Here is a 19,200-nt window from a genome sequence, read left to right as displayed (position 1 = left end):
TTAGGGATGCTATCTACCTGTACGCGTACACAACTTACCAAATCACATTAACTAAGAATATATAGCTATCATTTTGTCACTCTTACATAACAAACTAAAACTTGGCAATGTGACAATAACTCAGAATCAGATTCTATAACAGAACCAAACCCATTTGATAGAAACAGAGTATAATGGTTCAGTTTGTCAAATGGATAAGTGGATAAGTAAAAGGCAAGCGAATGTTTTTTTTAATGTAGGAGACAGAAAGTATATCTCTTTTAGTGTCTTTTAGTCTCTATCGGAATGGTCGAAAAACATATTTGATTTTTTAGATCTCAGATTCGTGAATCGTGACTGTGGGCTACGAGAGAGACAAAAAACTAGGGTAAAATAAAATAAAAACTATATGTCGTTTAATGTAGCTCTTTAAAAAAAAACCATCGAATACCCGAAACTCAGATAGGATAAACCCGATAGGATAATTTATAAACCAAAACCTGCCCAAAATAAACCTGCGAAATTTAAAAACAGAATATAAGGGTTTTGGGTTTTAAACTTCAACCCGGTTTAGGGTATCCTATGGGTAAAAACCCATTCTTAACATACATAAGATAAAAAGAAAGACAATTACTTCTGGTTTTGCAGGCAGTGACATCGTAGCTAAAGAGTCCTCTTTGGAACCTATCCTCCCACTAAAAAACTTAACATTATAATGATTAGACTCACTCAAAACACGTACGTAATTCGAGCCTTGAAGCTAGAGAGCCTCCTACCTAAAAACAATCAATTTTAAGCTGGCCTAAAGGTCTACTTACAAATTTCCTAAGAACAAAACGCAAAAAGCAAACGCAGAGCAACGAAAGATAGTGACTCAAACAACATGCAGCTACGTACGATGTACATTTGACACCCGCTATGAATGAAATAAGTAACCAATAAAATCCGCAAAAATTTTAAAAAGCCTCTATTGTTTCCTTTTTTTTCTACAGATTCTGCGACAATTAGAGAGATAAAAAAAAAGATTACAAAAATAACTTCTACGCTGTTGGTGTTAATGAAACTTAATAATGATTTTGCATGGTTAGTTAGAAAGATATACGGACAAAGCTGTGATGCTGAGAGCTGCTGCAGGTTGAGGCACTTGGAGTAACCAATATCAAACAGTCACCACTTGGAGTCATTGACTTACTAAAACTACAACGACGTTGATTAGTTATAAATTCAATCATTTAAAATTGATTTGATTCGACACCCGCTATGGATGAAATAAGTAATCAATAACATCCGCAAACAAAATATACTAACTCCCCTCCGGTCTCTCCAAAGTTTAATTTCTATCTTTTGCAATATCGTTTTCTGTTAATATCCTACGCCGGTAGATTGTCACTTTCGAGTAGTTACATGTATACTTTTTAGTTCACACTTTTGAATAGATCGATTACTAGTTCTCTTTCATGAAGCCGTATAAAATCTCCCACAAAAAGTAAATCAAAATATAAATAATGCAAACTGATAACCAAAGAAAATCATTGATTAATTTGACAAGAATTGACGACGCATTGATGGACTTTTTTTTTCTTCTTCTGTTGTTGTTGATAAACATTGCATTAACGTATTCAACGTTGAACTCAAGATTATTTTTTCTCTTAGTTGTCATTTACTCTTTATTTTGTTGGCAGATGTGGCTAGTTTTGGATTTTAAAATTATAGGCTGTGATGAGTGGAAAAAAACAAAAATTAAACCTAGAATAGAAAACGTTAAAAGTAAAAACGATAAGATTTAATGCAAATGGAACAGCTGCGGGGGGACCACGTTAACACGTTAACAGAGATTCAGTTTGGTACTTAAAGATAGTAAAAACATTCTCATGTACTGGGAAAACATTCTACAAACAATCTAATCCAAGACGTTTAAGATTTGTAGAAACAGATTCAAACTACTTGTCTTGTATCATGAACAAATGTGCGAAAATAAGGAAAATATAGTTATAAATATATCTTTTGTATTGAAAAACTCAATTTTTGATCATGAAGGGTTCATTTTGGAGTGTCAAGGGAAACAAGTTCTTTAGGCTCTTGGATGTGGAAGAAGCTGTTAAAGCTCAGACCCATGGCAATGCAGATGACTAAAATGGAAGCTGTCTTCCTTCAAATAGAGCAAGAGATCCTGAACCTCAAAGAGCATGGTCTTGGACAACATGATGATATTTGTCTTTGGAAGCGGGAAAATGGAGATTTCAGACCGGGTTTCATGACCTCTCAAACATGGCACCTAATAAGAATGCATGCTCCTCGATCGTGTTCCATGGTTCATAGGGTTCTGGTTCAAAGAGGCAACTCATACGTACTCATTTCTCAGTTGGATAGCTGGGCATAACAGATTATCGACTGGGGATAGATTGCTCCAGTATAATCCTCAAGCAATATCTACTTGTTGGCTGTGCATAGAGATCACTTGTTCTTTGAGTGTTCTTTTTCTGAGAAAGTTTGGAGAGGTATGATCAGGGGTCTGGCTGGCACAGGTTCTTCTGCTCGATGGCCTTTTTTGTTACAGCGATTAATGATAGGATTACAAGACAAAATATCAACATTTCTATTTTTCTATTGCTTACAAGTGGTAGTTTATGAGGTTTGGTATGAGAGAAACACTCGCAGAATGGGAGAGGCTCCACAGCCTGCTGCTCGACTCCTTATCTTTTTGGATAAGTTGGTCCGAAACAAAATCTCTTCGTTGAGAAAGAAAACTGGAAATAAATATGATAAGGCCATGGAGATATGGCTTGGGAGTAGATAATTTTGTTCATTCTTTTCTCTATAAACTTTCTATAGGTCTCTATTTTTTACATGTAAGTAGCATTAGATTGTACAAAGGTTTTTGAAGTGAATAAAATTTAAAAATTCTTTTAGAAAAAAAAAACTCAATTTTTTAAACAAGAAAAAAAGAACATAATCTCGTGTTCTTCCTTAATTCATTGGTTTTGATCAATTGTTTTATAATGATTTTCACAAACTTATATGATTTGCTTGTTGACAAATGAATAAAGGAGTTAGGATTGTTTGCTTTGCTTATCTTATGATACTTTTGGTTCCAAATAAGCTACGAAGAAACACTAAATGCATTAGAATAAAGTGAGAGAGACTACGAGTAAAAACATATGATTTTTTTTAGATGCAAGAGAAGGTAGAGAAGAAAGAACTATCTCTATACGTTTTTTCAGTTAAAAGCTTAACACTACATTAAATTTCATAAACATAGTTAACAGTAAACTGGAATTTGATACAACAATGAGACATATATACCACATTAAACCAAAGAAACATAAAGAAGAAATAACAAAAATAAACGCAAGCTCTTCAATCTTCTCAAGTGGTTGGAGATCGAGTAGTTTTATTTTCTTCATAAGCTCTTCTATGCATTGTTGCGGAATTCGTGGTTCTTCTGATACCACTTGTTGACTCAATCGTAACTCTAACAAGACTTTCTTGGGGATTCATAACATCCCCTGGTCCCTTGATCTTTCCCATTGATTCAATCCTTCTTCATGACACAAGAACTTTTAACTCAATTTCCGGCTGCAGCACGCTACATCTGGAGTGGATCCAGGATCCACAACATCCACTATGAAGTATCGGAAAACACCTCCGAAGTGGTTTACAAGATCATAGACTCTCTCTGTTCCTCGGTATGCAAACCCTAGAGAGTATAAAGAGATAATACAAGAGTACATGGCTAAGAACTAAGCCTAGAACAACAAATCATCTCTAGCTTACTCTATCTCTCTAAGAGACGCCATGGAAGCCTTTCTGGTTGCTTGAGGCTCGTGCCTCCCAGAAGCTTGGCTTAGAGATCCATGTCGTGATCTCTCCTTCTTTGTATTGTCAGCACTTAACCTAATGGGCTTTATCGATTAGGCCCATAGGTTGTCCACGTGTAACTTGTGCAACTCGGCCCAGCCGATGAACAAATCCGATGGACTTGACCAAACCTCCAAATCTCCACCTGTTTGGTCCAAGTCCATAACCCTTCCTTTGTGCTCGACACCTCTTGAAACTTGAGCAAATCTGCTCATCCTCTGCATCTCCATGTCTTCTCTTATCTCTTCTCACTTCTCTTAGCTCCATCTTGAGCCAAGCTTGAAGTCCCTTTATGATCTTCTTGAAACCTGCATAAGCTTCCACTTATACACCACAACTGCTTAACTAGATTAAACACGTAAATCCACTTAGCCCCATCAATGAAAATAGACATCATGCTTGATGAAAGGTATGTGACAATCCCATTGCCATTCTGAATTTCCATCACCTTCATCCATTATCTTGAGTTTCTAACCCAGCTGTTACACTCCAAGTGTCAAGCTCAACTCTTCATTGAAGTCGTGTTACTTCATATCTTACTCCTCGTGAACTTATCAACAACAAAGCCTTGCTGTCAAAAAAACCACGAACCTGTTCAAGTGTTTGAACAGAAACCTGAACATCTTTCTGCAAGTTTATTTCCTCCTTGGCTTTTCGATTCCACTCATGTGCATTGAGCCTTGAACCAAATTACATGAATTCTGTGTAACTACCTTCGAACCATATATGCTTCAAACCTGAAACAACCTCTGATTCTTTACTTGTTTAAACACTTCAGCCTTGAACACGTTTCGTACCGCTGTTACACTGAACAGGACCCGCCACCCAACCATCACTGCTGGACAGACTTTCGACACAACCTTGGTTCACCCTTCATGTTGTTAACAGAAACTGTTACCACATAATTCTCCTTGAATCAACCGCAAACCCTTGAAGTCAATCATGCTCCATATCTCTGAAACAGTCTTTGACTTACCCTTGATGTTCTTGAACAGACTGCATTTGAGCATCACTTTGTACCGCTGCACAAGCAGGACACACTGTCTAACACCACCTGATTAGGAAGACTTTCGACACAAATATCTTTGCTGCACCATCTGATCAACCTGTTCTATAACAACATAACCCCACTAACAGATTTAGACCCCACTGCTAGTTAAATGAACTGAGCCTCATACCATATAATCCCTGGTACGCCTTGGCTCTCCTCACGAGCTGCCTGTGATATCTTATCTAGAATCCCTGATATCCCTCCTTTACTCAGCTGTGATTTCCTTTCCTCAATACCCTTCTTGTACTGAGATGTCTCCAACACCAAAACTTGTGCATCACCATTAACGACTTGAACACGCCTGTTAGTCATTGAACCTGCCATTAGCCAATGGACTTCCTTGAAGAAATTTCCTCTCTTCTATGATGCAAACATATTCTAGAACTCCACCTGTTCTGATCCATAAGTGCAACCGGCTTTTCCTGCACTTATATCTTCATGAAGCCTTTTTTTTTTCAGTTCCATGACTTGAGCTTAAGATGAGCTTGCTTGTGGAGAACAAGTCTTACCCTTCCTGAGATGGACAAACTGTAAGAAAATTCCTTGTAATCTCTGCAATGTCTTCCAACAGTTTCTTACTTTGCTTCATCTCACCATACTTCATCTTCACTGCTCCATATTTCAGTATATCTTGATACTTACTTCCCTTCAGTTTAACCAAGTACCTCACCACGTGTTATCCTGCATCATACTCGGCTCTTATTTCGTGGTCCTCTGTATCAACCTCACTGCAGTGTACTCCTGATACATACGCCGATTTACTTGTCTCGCCTACAAGTTCCCTTATGTAAGACTCCTCTTACAAATCTCCTGATGATGCGACTTGTACTTGTTAACTGATCCTGACACTCCTGGCCTTGACACTCTGAACATATCCACGAGCCTCTTATCATGGATAACCTTTCTTCTCAGCTCTTACTCCCTTGAGCTGACCAAGTTGCTAGCCTGAAACTTTTACCTTTCAGCTGAACCAATCAAGACATCTTCTAAACCAGTGACTCACTCCACCTGGAATCAGATTATATATATCCCTGATGCATTAATTCTTATATAATCTCAATGGCTCCACCTGAATCAAATAACCCTTTAGAAGTACCATGTCTCTGTAACTAAGTTTCTGCAACTGTTCAATGTTCCTGTCGGTCTTTGAACATATCTCTCATCATCTACGCATGTGATGCTCCTGAGATATTCCCTTACAGCTGTTGTCGGGTCAAACTCGTGACGAGTTTCTCCAGCTGTAACTATACTCGAACCATAACCTGTTCAAGCATGAAGTTCCGACCTGGTCAAGTCTGCAAATTTCTCCTTTTACCTTTGAGCTTCAATTCTTATCTGAGAGCTCCACCTTGACCATTGTGGTCGTGATACCAAAACCGGAGTCCTTTACTTCTCCTCTGAGTCTATTCATCTGGAATTGCCGACTCAGACATCCATGATGATTCCTCTAGGTAGAACTCACACACGCTTCTCCTAGCTGTGGTAGCGACTTTCTGCTTCTTGAACAAGTGTTGATGACTGTTGTCACATACTCTTTATCCTCAGGATTACAACGTCGTAACAACCTGTTCAACCCGATTCTGCCTGCGCATTTTCCTCTGCCTTTGACCAGAATCTTCAAGCTAAGTCTAACCTTGAATCACCTATTATCTTTAGGTTTTCTCCGTCACTCACACGACCTCACTAAAGCTTCTGCATGTTGTTACCACAAATAGCCATTTGCTCCAACATACCCTTGTGTAGGCTTTTACACACTTGTCCCATACTCTAGTTTCTTCTTCGTGGAGGTACAACCTGTTCAGCCACACTGACTTGGTGACTCCTCTGGCTTTCTTTTACCAGCCAGAAAACCTTTCCTCTCATGCATCCACGAGCCTGACTTGTACCGACCCAAAACAATTCACTGTTTCGTCATATTGTTGTCACCACGACAACAAATATGTGTAGCTGCAAGATCCATTGATCATCTTTCGTAAAGATAACCTTCAATCCTTGTGATCTCTGAAAAAACTTTCAGTCCCTGTGATATTGATGACCTTTGATTCCTTCTCCTTAAGTATAGCTTTGACTTAAGATGAGTCTGTATTCCCCTGAGACATCATCCATCCCAAACGACTCAAATCAATCTCCAACACTCTGATCACGAACACGCCCACATGTGCAGCGGTTCTTCCCTTTCTTGCAAACAACCGCTGCATCCCTTGCAAGTCTCTCATCATGATTTCATAGATCTGAAACCATCACGTGCATTGAGATAATCCCCTGTGAACGTTTCATTCTCTGTCCCTGACATCGTTTTTGTCTACCACAAAACGAATACCATCTGCTTCTTCCCTGATGCTCCTTATCCTTCAGCATCATCTTTGGTTCATCACCCCTGAAATAATCATGTGATTGTGCCTACAAATCTACTGATTCTTCTTCTCCAGATTTTCCAGCTGATGTTGATGCTAACTTGAAGCTCTTGCAGAACCTGAATCACCATTGCCTCAAACCAGAAGCTCTTTGACTCAATCCTAACCAACCTCAATAGCCTGTAGACACCAAACTCCCTATCCTGAGAATTTCCTTTGTAACAACCTGAATGAACACCTTTCCTTGAACATTTCTCTGAACCGCTGCTGTTGCCAACAGAACCCGCCGCTTAGCTCAACCTGCTAAGAAGACTTTCGACGCAAAGAATCTCTGCTCAAACAAATCATTACCTCTACAACCGTGAAACCTTGTAGACCCATTTGTTTCCCCTCATATGCCTGAGAAGCCAAACAAACTACTACTGAATCCCATGCAGAAAACCCGAAACATACTTGTTTCAATCCTTAATCAACCTCGATTTGACACCGCCACCTGTTCAGCCGAACTCTGCCTTGAACAATTAACTCCTCGTTCTTGCAGATCTATCCCAGCAGAAAAACTATGTGTTATGCCAAACACATATCTGCTTAGAAAACCACACTGCATTCCCTCTGAAAATAGCAGCCTTGTAGTATCTTGTTCTCTGAACCTCTACCCAACTGTACACTTTCATGATCACACATAGACGAACCCGCATGAGTCGATCTCTTTCAAACCCTTCTGCAACACCCTTCACGCTGACTAAAGAATACCATCTGAACAGTCATGAAACACTCATATCATTCAAGGTTCTAAGGCGTCCCCTAGTTCCAAGAATTCCATGAGATACCGAGCTGAAATAACCCCATAGATTAGCACACCACCTGCGACTGATATACCATGTAGAGATAACCCAAGAACACCATGAAAAACCCTCACTGAATCTTCAGACAATCCCATACAAAACCAGTGCGAAAACCTCTTGTGCTCCACTATGCTTTCAACTCCAATAACTTGCAGAATATAAAGAAATCCAAAAAACTCCAATGCATAACACACGCCTTGTGAATGTCACACACTCCTTGTGACTGCAGATCGAAGACAGCTCTAAAACCTCTGTTTCTTATGCTAACAGCCTGCCACCATCTCGACTTGTGAGTAACCTGAAACCCTTCTCACATAGTAGTATATTCTTGCACCCCTGGAGAACTGTAGAGAAACCCTGATTTCATAAACTCAAAATCATCTCAACCGATTTAACTGACTTGTGAATCCTTCATCCGTAAACTTGTGCAACTGCAGCGAAGAACGTCCAACATGTTTCCTTCTTCTCTTGTAAATCATAAAGCTCTTTGACCTGATCTGATCTCGGTGTATTACTCTGATTAGGGTAAAACCACGTGACCACCAGCTTCATATTTCTCTCCTCCTTGAGACGTGGAATCCATGAATCAACGAGCCTATGCTCTGATACCACTTGATGCGGAATTCGTGGTTCTTCTGATACCACTTGTTGAGTCAATCGTAACTCTAACAAGACTTCCTTGGGGATTCATAACATCCCCTGGTCCCTTGATCTTTCCCATTGATTCAATCCTTGTTTATGACACAAGAGTTTTTAACCCAGTTCACGGCCGCAGCACGCTATATCTGGGGTGGATCCAGGATCCACAACATCCACTATGAAGTATCGGAAAACACCTCCGATGTGGTTTACAAGATCATAGACTCTCTCTGTTCCTGGGTATGCAAACCCTAGAGAGTATAAAGAGATAATACAAGAGTACATGCCTAAGAGTTAAGCCTAGAACAACAAATCATCTGTAGCTTACTTTATCTCTCTAAGAGACACCATGGAAGCCTTCATGGTTGCTTGAGGCTCGTGCCTCCCAGAAGCTTGGCTTAGAGATCCCTGTCGTGATCTTTCCTTCTTTGTATTATCAGCACTTAACCTAATGGGCTTTATCGATTAGGCCCATAGGTTGTCCACGTGTAACTTGTGTAACTCAGCCCAGCCGATGAACAAGTTCGATGGGCTTGACCAAACCTCACATGCATTTTTTGTCTTTCCTAGGAGGATCTTCTCCCTGGTGTTCTCTATGCGTGTTGCATCATTTATCTTCAATCGTCTTGAAGCATCTGGTTCCAGTTGTTTTCTTCTCACATATATACACCTTCCATAGTGAGCTTCCTTGAGTACTTTTAGAACATTTGCCTGTTATATAATAAAGTCTGTTTATCTACTAGCTTCCTCATAGGCTAAATACTATATATACTAAGAAAACAATTTTTAAAAATAAAACAAATCGAAATATAAAAATCCTCAAATCCCTTTTAACTTTTTTTTTTTAATTTTTCTCCAACAAATAAATTTTAACTTAACCCTAACTTTATTCCCTTTCCGGCCTATCTTTTTTTCCTCGATGAAGTCGTCTTGGCGTCTCTCATCCTAAATCCTAAAATTCTTCAACTGAAATACTTAAACCATGAAAAATAAATTTGGAAGACAATAGTATATAACATGAATGAATGATGATTAAATGTTACGACTTTGACTTTTTCTCGGGTGGATCGATGGTGGTGAAAGATTGGAATGAGCAGAGGTAGAGGAGAGATTGGTGGCAGAAGAAGAGATTGTGGTGCCGTGATTGTTTTGGTGGTGATGTAAGGAGGGGTAGCAGAGGCATGCCTGGCCCTGGGCTAAAACCTGTAAAATAAGGACTTTAGGTGTTAAAGATTATTAACAGATTAAGGGTACCGAATGCTATCATTTCTCAATAGTGTAGTGGCTTGTGTACTTATGTTCTTGCCCTATGATTGACGGTTCGACTGTTATGTCTTCTACCTCTTTTTCCTTCTTTTTCTTTTCTTTTTTTGATATTGATTACAAGAATTTTACTTTATTCTTCTTATCACTATACCATCGTTTTTATGAAAGAATCTTATTGGTTCTTTAAGTATTGTAGTTACTTTTATTTATTAAATAAAAAAGTATAAAATAAATATTAAATTAACTCTTAAAGCTGTATATTTCTGAAATGTTTGTAACCTCTTCCACTGATTTTTGTTCCATCTCCCAATTTTCCATGTAAGTTTTATTTTCAATAACTTTTGTGCTTGTTGTAATTTATTTTAAAAATTCATAAAAAAATCACGATAAAAAATTCATATAATGTAAACAGACATAAAACTATTATGAAGTTTTAGAAGCATCATAACTTTTTACAAGTTGAACAGATGATTGCTGCTATCTACAAAGGATTTTTACCATATATTATTGGTAATTTTGATGCTGATGCTCTTGTACGACTACGAGGCATAGGCCTGGTATTTTACCCGGACCCGAAAATCGATCCGAAACTAATCCAAAAAAACCTGGTCTGGATTAGAAACGATCCGATGAAATTATTCTATCGGGTCTTGTTGCAGAGGATCCGTGGATCTTGGATCCGACTCGATCCGAACCAGAAACCCGAAGAGTATCTGAATCAATTATATAAATTAAATAAAATACATTGAGAGAAAGTCGAAGACGGGTTATTTGTCTAGCGAATAAGGGGGTCAACCACTAGGAGATAACAAATTGTTGTTTTATATCGCATAGTTTAATATATACACATTTTAATATAATAAAAACACAAATTTTAAATATTTTAGGATATATAATATTTTCAGAGATTTTTTGTTGTACTTTTAGGTATTTTTAGGTCGAATCAGAACCGAACCCGACCCGAATCCAAACCGAATCCGAACCGATAAATTATAGTTACCCAAATGGATCTAACTATCTAAGATCCAATCCAATCCGGATCCGGTACGATCCGAACCGATCCGAAACCGAGAATTTGAAATTACCCTATCAGGTCATAAACTCCTATATCCGAAAGACCCGGACTCAAAAGAACCTGATCCAAAACCGAGGACCCGAATACCAAGGTCTAACGAGGCGTTTGCATTCTTCCGTCCTAAGCAACCATCAAGTCAGATCATTATTAATCTCTTCATTATTAAATAACAAATTGAATAATCTTTTTTTTCTCTAACAAATTGAATAATCCTCATCACAAAAATGAAAAGAACATCGTCAACATAAACACATCCTTCCAACAACAAAAAAAAAGCGAACTATTCTTTCGCCTTTTACTAAAGAATACCGTGTGCTCTCCATTCTAAGTGGCATACGCCTATTTTTGGAGGGTCCCACCTTCGAGTGGATCCAAAAAAAAGAAAAAAATAAAAAAGGAAAAAAGCTGGTCTAAAGGTCTACTTACAAATTTCGTAAGAACAAAACGCAAAAATGAAACACAGAGCAACGAAAGATAATGACTCAAACAACATGCAGCTACGTACGATGTACATTTGACACCCGCTATGAAATAAATAAGTAACGAATAAAATCCGCAAAAATTTTAAAAAGCCTCTATTGTTTCCTTTTTTTTCTACAGATTCTGCGACAATTAGAGAGATAAAAAAAAGATTACAAAAATAACTTCTACGCTGTTGGTGTTAATGAAACTTAATAATGATTTTGCATGGTTAGTTAGAAAGATATACGGACAAAGCTGTGATGCTGAGAGCTGCTGCAGGTTGAGGCACTTGGAGTAACCAATATCAAACAGTCACCACTTGGAGTCATTCACTTACTAAAACTACAACGACGTTGATTAGTTATAAATTCAATCATTTAAAATTGATTTGATTCGACACCCGCTATGGATGAAATAAGTAATCAATAACATCCGCAAACAAAATATACTAACTCCCCTCCGGTGTCTCCATAGTTTAATTTCTATCTTTTGCAAAATCGTTTTCTATTAATATCCTACGCCGGTCGATTGTCACTTTCGAGTAGTTACATGTATACTTTTTAGTTCACACTTTTGAATAGATCGATTACTAGTTCTCTTTCATGAAGCCGTATAAAATCTCCCACAAAAAGTAAATCAAAATATAAATAATGTAAACTGATAACCAAAGAAAATCATTGATTAATTTGACAAGAATTGACGACGCATTGATGGACTTTTTTTTTCTTCTTTTGTTGTTGTTGATAAACATTGCATTAACGTATTCAACGTTGAACTCAAGATTATTTTTTCTCTTAGTTGTCATTTACTCTTTATTTTGTTGGCAGATGTGGCTAGTTTTGGATTTTAAAATTATAGGCTGTGATGAGTGAAAAAAACCAAAAATTAAACCTAGAATAGAAAACGTTAAAAGTAAAAACGATAAGATTTAATGCAAACGGAACAGCTGCGGGGGACCACGTTAACAGAGATTCAGTTTGGTACTTAAAGATAGTAAAAACATTCTCATGTACTAGTGTCCGAATTGGATAGTGACGCAAGCAGGGACGGTGCGGCCGCGGGGGTGATATTTTACGTTTAATACGTTTTTAATAAAAATAGATACTCATCAAATATATTAACATAGTTTATTTATTAGTCTGTTTTTTTTTTTCAAATAATTTATCTAATAACAACATTTTTTTTAATGGAAACTTAATAACGACATTATTTTCAGCATATATTTATATTTTCTTATAACATTAATAAAAGTAAATATTCGATCTGTCTTAGAATACTTGCGAAGAAGACCTCGTCGTCGGGCCTCGATCAGTCTTTAGAATCTTGCGAAGACCTCGCCGTCGCGGACGAGGAGGTTGTGACGCAGTCCACAGGTACAAATCACCGAGAACATCTTCTGACCGTCGGCTTGAGTTTCCGTGGAGAGGAAGGTAGCGGCGGCAGTGTGAGAATATGTGGCTGGGGGCGGCGGCGGAGAGGCGACAGATGGAGGGGTGGAATGGATGGAAGACGGTGTGTTGCTCATCGGACTTGGCATCTGGGTAGGAGTTGAACGGATGGAAGACGGTGTGTAGCTCATCGGACTCGGCGAGGAAGAAACTCCAGATCTTACGGAGACCGGAGGGGAAGCGTCCATAAGACTGGGGGAGGAAGAAGATCCCGATCCTACGGAGACTGGGGGAGATGCCTCCATGGGACTGGGAGAGCTTTGGGAACCTTTGACTGATCGACTCATTTCCACAGTTTCTAGGTTTGTTTTTCTTTGTATTTCACTTAATTCCTCTTTCATTGCCCTCGTTCGTCATGTATATATATATACTACTCTGAAGGCAGCTTAGAGAAAGGTTGGTCTGGCACGAGACTGTTAGTTAGTGAGGACCGTTTGCTGAACAACTTAGCCTCTTTCCAGAAATGTTTATGTTCCTTGTTTGTCAGGTGTGAAACTGGATATTTCAAATCCAATTGCTTTCATACTTGTTTTCTTGCAGTCCGCGTTACTTGCTTTGGCATCTGATCGATTGAAACACCTTGCTTCCCCCCTACTGGCAATTTAGGCTTGTGCCTAACTCTTATTGTTGGCTGCTGTTCTTCATTGTATTACTACATTGTTGTTTAGTCGTCTAATAGATTCCTTTGGACTGAATCAGAACAACAGACACTGTACGTAAAAGCTTCATTGTATTCGTACATTCTGTGTTTTTTTTCTTTTTTTTTTTTGTTTCTCAACTGTCATTTTACTTGTTGTAGATAGAGATGGCTTGTTAGATGGAGAGAGACAAGCAGCGTGGATATTGAGTATGTATCTGAAAACAATTCTCAGGCAAGACATTATTTGGATGCTTCGGTGTGGAGACAAACACAGGGTAGGTTGTTGGTAGAATGTCTCTAGATACTGTTCTTATACGTACAAGACCCATGCCATGGTTGACAAGGTAACACAACAAGCAGATAAACTTCCATATTTCAGAATAGGCTTTATAATACAATTAATGACTCAAATCTGGTAAAATTTTTTTATTGAATATTAATTTCAGGTTGGGAAGTTTTATTCAGTTGATAGCTGCTATGTTCCTCGGTTGATTATTTCGCATTAGCTTTTGCAAATGGATGGTTTATTAACATTGGTTATGTTAACTTCAATTCCTCTCCTCGCTATAGGTCTCTATTTTCTACACAAAGTAGCATTAGATTGTACAAAGGTTTTTTGAAGTGAATAAAATTTAAAAATTCTTTAAGATAAAAAAACTCAATTTTTTGAACAAGAAAAAAAGAACACAATCTCGTGTTCTTCCTTAATTCATTGGTTTTGATCAATTGTTTTATATTGATTTTCACAAACTTATATGATTTGCTTGTTGACAAATGAATAAAGGAGTTAGGATTGTTTGCTTTGCTTATCTTATGATACTTTTGGTTCCAAAGAAGCTAAGAAGAAACACTAAATGCATTAGAATAAAGTGAGAGAGACTACGAATAAAAACATATGATTTTTCTTAAGATGCAAGAGAAGGTAGAGAAGAAAGAACTATCTCTATATGTTTTTTCAGTTAAAAGCTTAACACTACATTAAATTTCATAAACATAGTTAACAGTAAACTGGAATTTGATACAACAATGAGACATATATACCACGTTAAACCAAAGAAACAAAAAGAAGAAATAAAAAAATAAAAAATAAACGCAAGCTCTTCAATCTTCTCAAGTGGTTGGAGATCGAGTAGTTTTATTTTCTTCATAAGCTCTTCTATGCATTTTTTGTCTTTCCTAGGAGGATCTTCTCCCCGGTGTTCTCTATGCGTGTCGCATCATATATCTTCAATCGTCTTGAAGCCTCTGGTTCCAGTTGTCCTCTTCTCACACATATACACCTTCCATAGTGAGCTTCCTTTGAGTACTTTCAGAACATTTGCCTGTTATATGATAAAGTCCATTTATCTACCAGCTTCCTCAGTGGCTAAATACTTTGAGAGCAAGACATGCATATCATTTTATTGCACAAGTAATAATTAAAAACATAAACATTCTCTCTAGATAAGCTTCTAATCGTCAAAGGTAGTCTTCTTACCTGCCCAAATAAATCAATAACTAGTGAGAAGTTAATAACTTTACTATCAAGATTTAAGAAACAAGATCAATAACAAACTAACGTACCTTAGGGAGTGAAACTATGTCTGAATCCATGGCTACAACCGTCTCTTCCTCTACCCACCGCTCCTTACATCACCACCAAAACAACCACGGCACCACCATCTCTTCCTCTGCCACCAATCTCTTCTCTACATCCGCTCATTCATTCATGTCAGATACTATTGTCTTCCAAATTTTTTTCAAGGTTTAAGTTGGGCCTGCGACTCTTAAACCGAACCGAGGATTCCGACCCGAAATGAACAGGTTCGGGTCGGTTTCGGATAAGACATATTTAACCGATGGGTGATGTTTATGAATACCATGGTATATATCTGGTAGGTTCGGGTTTTTATCCGGATCCGATCGGGTACCCGTTCATGGGTTTGAACCCAGGTGGGAAAGGTGAAAGTACATCCACTTTTACCAATGCAGCACTTCTTTTTCGTTGTAATGATTTTCAAACTATAAATATATATCCGATTTGGATTGAACTTTTTCTAAAAAAATTATTTAATATATATATATATATATAAATAAAAGTATTAGTTTCGGGTTAATAATTTAAAACCCGGAACCAAACCGAAACCGGTCGGAACTGATCTGAAACCGAACCGTAAGTGTTCCAAAAACCAATTGGATACAATTTGTGAATTACCGAACTACCCGGACCCGAAAAGGTCTTACTTGGAATCGAAGAAATTATGATTTAGGATGAGAGACGCTGAGACTACTTCGGGCATGACTGGTTTTCCTACTACCACCCGCAAACACAACTTTTGTGATTGGTAGGGTTGACAGCGTTTTAATAAAATCATACAAACCGCTAAAAATCAATTCAAATCATTCCGAACCTCTTAAAATCAAAAGCTGGTTCCAGTTAGCGTTTGGGGTTGCAGACGGTTGCGGGTAGATAAATAAATATAAAATTGTTTTTTAAAATATTATAAAATTTTAAATTAAAATATTTTAAATTTTTAAATTAAATTTTTTAAAATGGAAATATTATATATTAAAAATATATATAAATATATATATTTAAATTGAAATAATATAAATTAATATATATATGCTATATTAATTTAAATTCATAAACAGTATCATAATTTGTTTTATAAAAATTTTAAAATAGCTATTCATTAGAATTTGTAGAAAATTAATATACATATCTATTTAAAGATATACACATATATAAAATGAAACAAAATATTTTTAAAAACGTTTTAATATAAACCTTCAAAAACATTATTATAATTATAACTTTCAACTAAATAAAAATAAATAAATAAACATAATATATTATTAATTATATTGTATTAATAATTATTATATTTTATCACAATAGTATGTTTTATATTTTATATTGGTAATTTATTATTAAACCGCTGAAATATCTCATAATCAACAAGTTATAAATATCCCGCAAAATAAACAATTTTTAAAAGTTGTACTAGTCATCCAAAACGCTAAATAAAGCTTGAAACTACAACCATCCGCATCCGCAAACTCCCGCACCCACAACCACACCCGCTACGTTAGAACCAATCGGGTTCTTTGTTGAGGAAAAAAAGATAGGCCGGAAAGGGAATAAAGTTAGGGTTAAGTTAAAATGGATATGTCGGAAAAAAGTTAAAAGGGATTTGAGGATTTTTATTTTAAAATTGTTTTCTTAATATATATATATATATATTAATTAGTTTTACTTATATTTAAAGTTTAAATCAAGGGTTTAGTTGTATTTTCAAAAAATATTATACTAGTAGGACAACATTAGCTTGATATTAGGACAATAATAATAAATTTTTGGTATATTTTCTAATTTTCCCTTTATGTTTTAGTTTTTAAGTGAAACTAGATTTTGATCCGCGTTTCAGAAGTGCATGTTTATTTTTCATTTAAAATATTTTTTTTATATCCTGAATCGAAGAAACGAACTGTGCCAAACCGAAATATCAAAATTAAAACAAATTTCATCAATAATCGAGAAAATCCTATATTTTTGGAGTAAAAATTCAACTGTATCCAAATTAAAAACCGAATGAATACCCAAATTTCTACAATGCAAATTATAAACCTACAAATGTTAATTATATTTAATATATAAATAACCAACTATCTTAAATTAAAAACCAAATTACTCGAATATGTTTTTAAACTAACCTGCTGAGGCATAACTTTTTATCTACATTTAAATAGCGCGAAGAAAGCATTCTATTTAGTACAAATTGTTTATCTCCTTTTAGCGGGGTAGATATATAATGTTTTTATATTCGACCTGAAAACGCAGTCAAATAGGTAAATCTGATGAGCCATAAATAATGCGATTCAGATTTAATAAAAATTGTTAATTAAAATTTTTAGAAAACCTAAAATCCACCGTTAACCTGTGACTTGCTTCTGATCCACCTAGTAAAAACCCCAAAAACTGGTAATATTTCTAAAAATTCGATTTGCTTTTTCAATATACATTAAAATATAAGAAAATAGTTTATCAAGTTGTTGATTAGCTTAACTTTTAGCCAATGTTCTAATTTGGTATTAAAAATTAGTCAAAGTTTTACTATTTTACGGCGGATAAAATAGAAATTCAAATAAAATATTTTAAATTGTTACAATTCTTAAATAAAACATGAACTTTTATATTATTTTGTATTTTGCAATAGTTAAGGATATAATTTTCGTGTATAATAGTATTATTTTATAGATCAGCATTTGCAAAATATACAGTAACTTGCATATAGTCTATGTAGTCATACACTTATTCTATGTATATAATAAAGATTGGTAGGCTGTTATTATTGAATTCAATAAATCTAATGAATAATCAACCCAATTTTGTATTTTGTACGTAATCGTAATTAAACCAAATTCACTGGTTGTTGTTTTAAATTTTAGTGTATCGATATATTGTAGGTAAAAGAAAAATTAAATGATCGTTTTTTCCATAAATATGGGCTATCTTATTATATAAAGCTTGGTTTTTCAAAGTTACTAAATTAACATGATTGTGACATGTATCAAACTTTTTTAAGATTGTTAAATGTGTCAAAAATATGTTACAATTCTTTTTTAAAGAATTTAAAAGAGATTAAGAAAAAACAAAATTTCACTACAAAAATAGTCTTTTAAAGTTCAATTTATAAATTACCATTTATATATATATATATATATATATATATATATATATTATATATATATATATATATTGTTAAAAATATTTGATAGTAATTTTAATTTTTTGATTGCGACATGTGTCAACAAATTTTTAAGATTGTGACATGTGTCAAAATATGATACAATTCTTTTTAAGGATTTAAAAGAGATTAAGAAAAAGGAAAATTCTCATTACAAAAATAGTCTTTTAAAGTTATATTTTAGGATTTCGTATTTAAAAAAAAAAAAAAGTTACAAAATTACCATTTTTAGTATTTTACATTATCTATTTTAAATATATTTGATAGTAATTTTCATTTTTTAAATTTCTAAACAAGAAAATAATTGTAAAAATCTATTTTAAAGTATTTATTTCTTTGTTAATATTTTTCTAAATAAATTGTGACATGTGTAAAGAACGACACAATTTTCTTTCTTTATGATTTAAAAGAGATTTAGAAAAAAAAATCATTACATAAATTGTTCTTATTAGGATTTATAAAAAATACTATTATATTATTTTTTACAATTACATATTGTGAAAAAATTGATCGTAATTTCTTTTTTTTAAGCCTAAACAAAAATATAATAAGTGTAAAAATCTATTTAAAAATAATTATTTTTTTTAATTTTTTTTATAATTTTGTTCTAAAAGATATTAAAGAAATAGAATTATAAAACATAAATATTAACTTTCAAGAAACAAATATTAAACAAAACCTTGACCGGGAGCTTGTGGTCAAGTGGTAAGGGGAAGGGTTTGGGATGTCACCACATTCCAAGTTCGATCCACCTGCCATGCGAAACTAAGTCACATTTTCCTGGTCACCTAACACGGATATGGGCTAATGCATTTCGGTCCATTTGAATACCCGGGAAAGGGTCTATCCGTGG

At 35.3% G+C, this 19,200-nt stretch overlaps 1 long non-coding RNA gene and 1 pseudogene across 1 annotated transcript; both read left to right on the top strand.

Moving 5' to 3' along the window:
• The first annotated feature begins 11,301 nt into the window (after positions 1-11,301).
• Positions 11,302-11,440, top strand: LOC130512060 (U5 spliceosomal RNA; annotated as a pseudogene).
• A 1,316-nt stretch (positions 11,441-12,756) lies between these two features.
• LOC130510506 (uncharacterized) lies at positions 12,757-14,257 on the top strand. Its single transcript, XR_008944178.1, has 4 exons — positions 12,757-13,279; positions 13,518-13,689; positions 13,777-13,961; positions 14,064-14,257. It is a non-coding gene; the product is annotated as an uncharacterized LOC130510506 (long non-coding RNA).
• Positions 14,258-19,200: the final 4,943 nt, after the last annotated feature.

The sequence above is a fragment of the Raphanus sativus genome, chromosome 4 (genome assembly GCF_000801105.2).
Source record: "Raphanus sativus cultivar WK10039 chromosome 4, ASM80110v3, whole genome shotgun sequence".
Lineage (NCBI taxonomy): Eukaryota > Viridiplantae > Streptophyta > Magnoliopsida > Brassicales > Brassicaceae > Raphanus > Raphanus sativus.
This window is presented reverse-complemented; position numbering and strand designations above follow the sequence as displayed.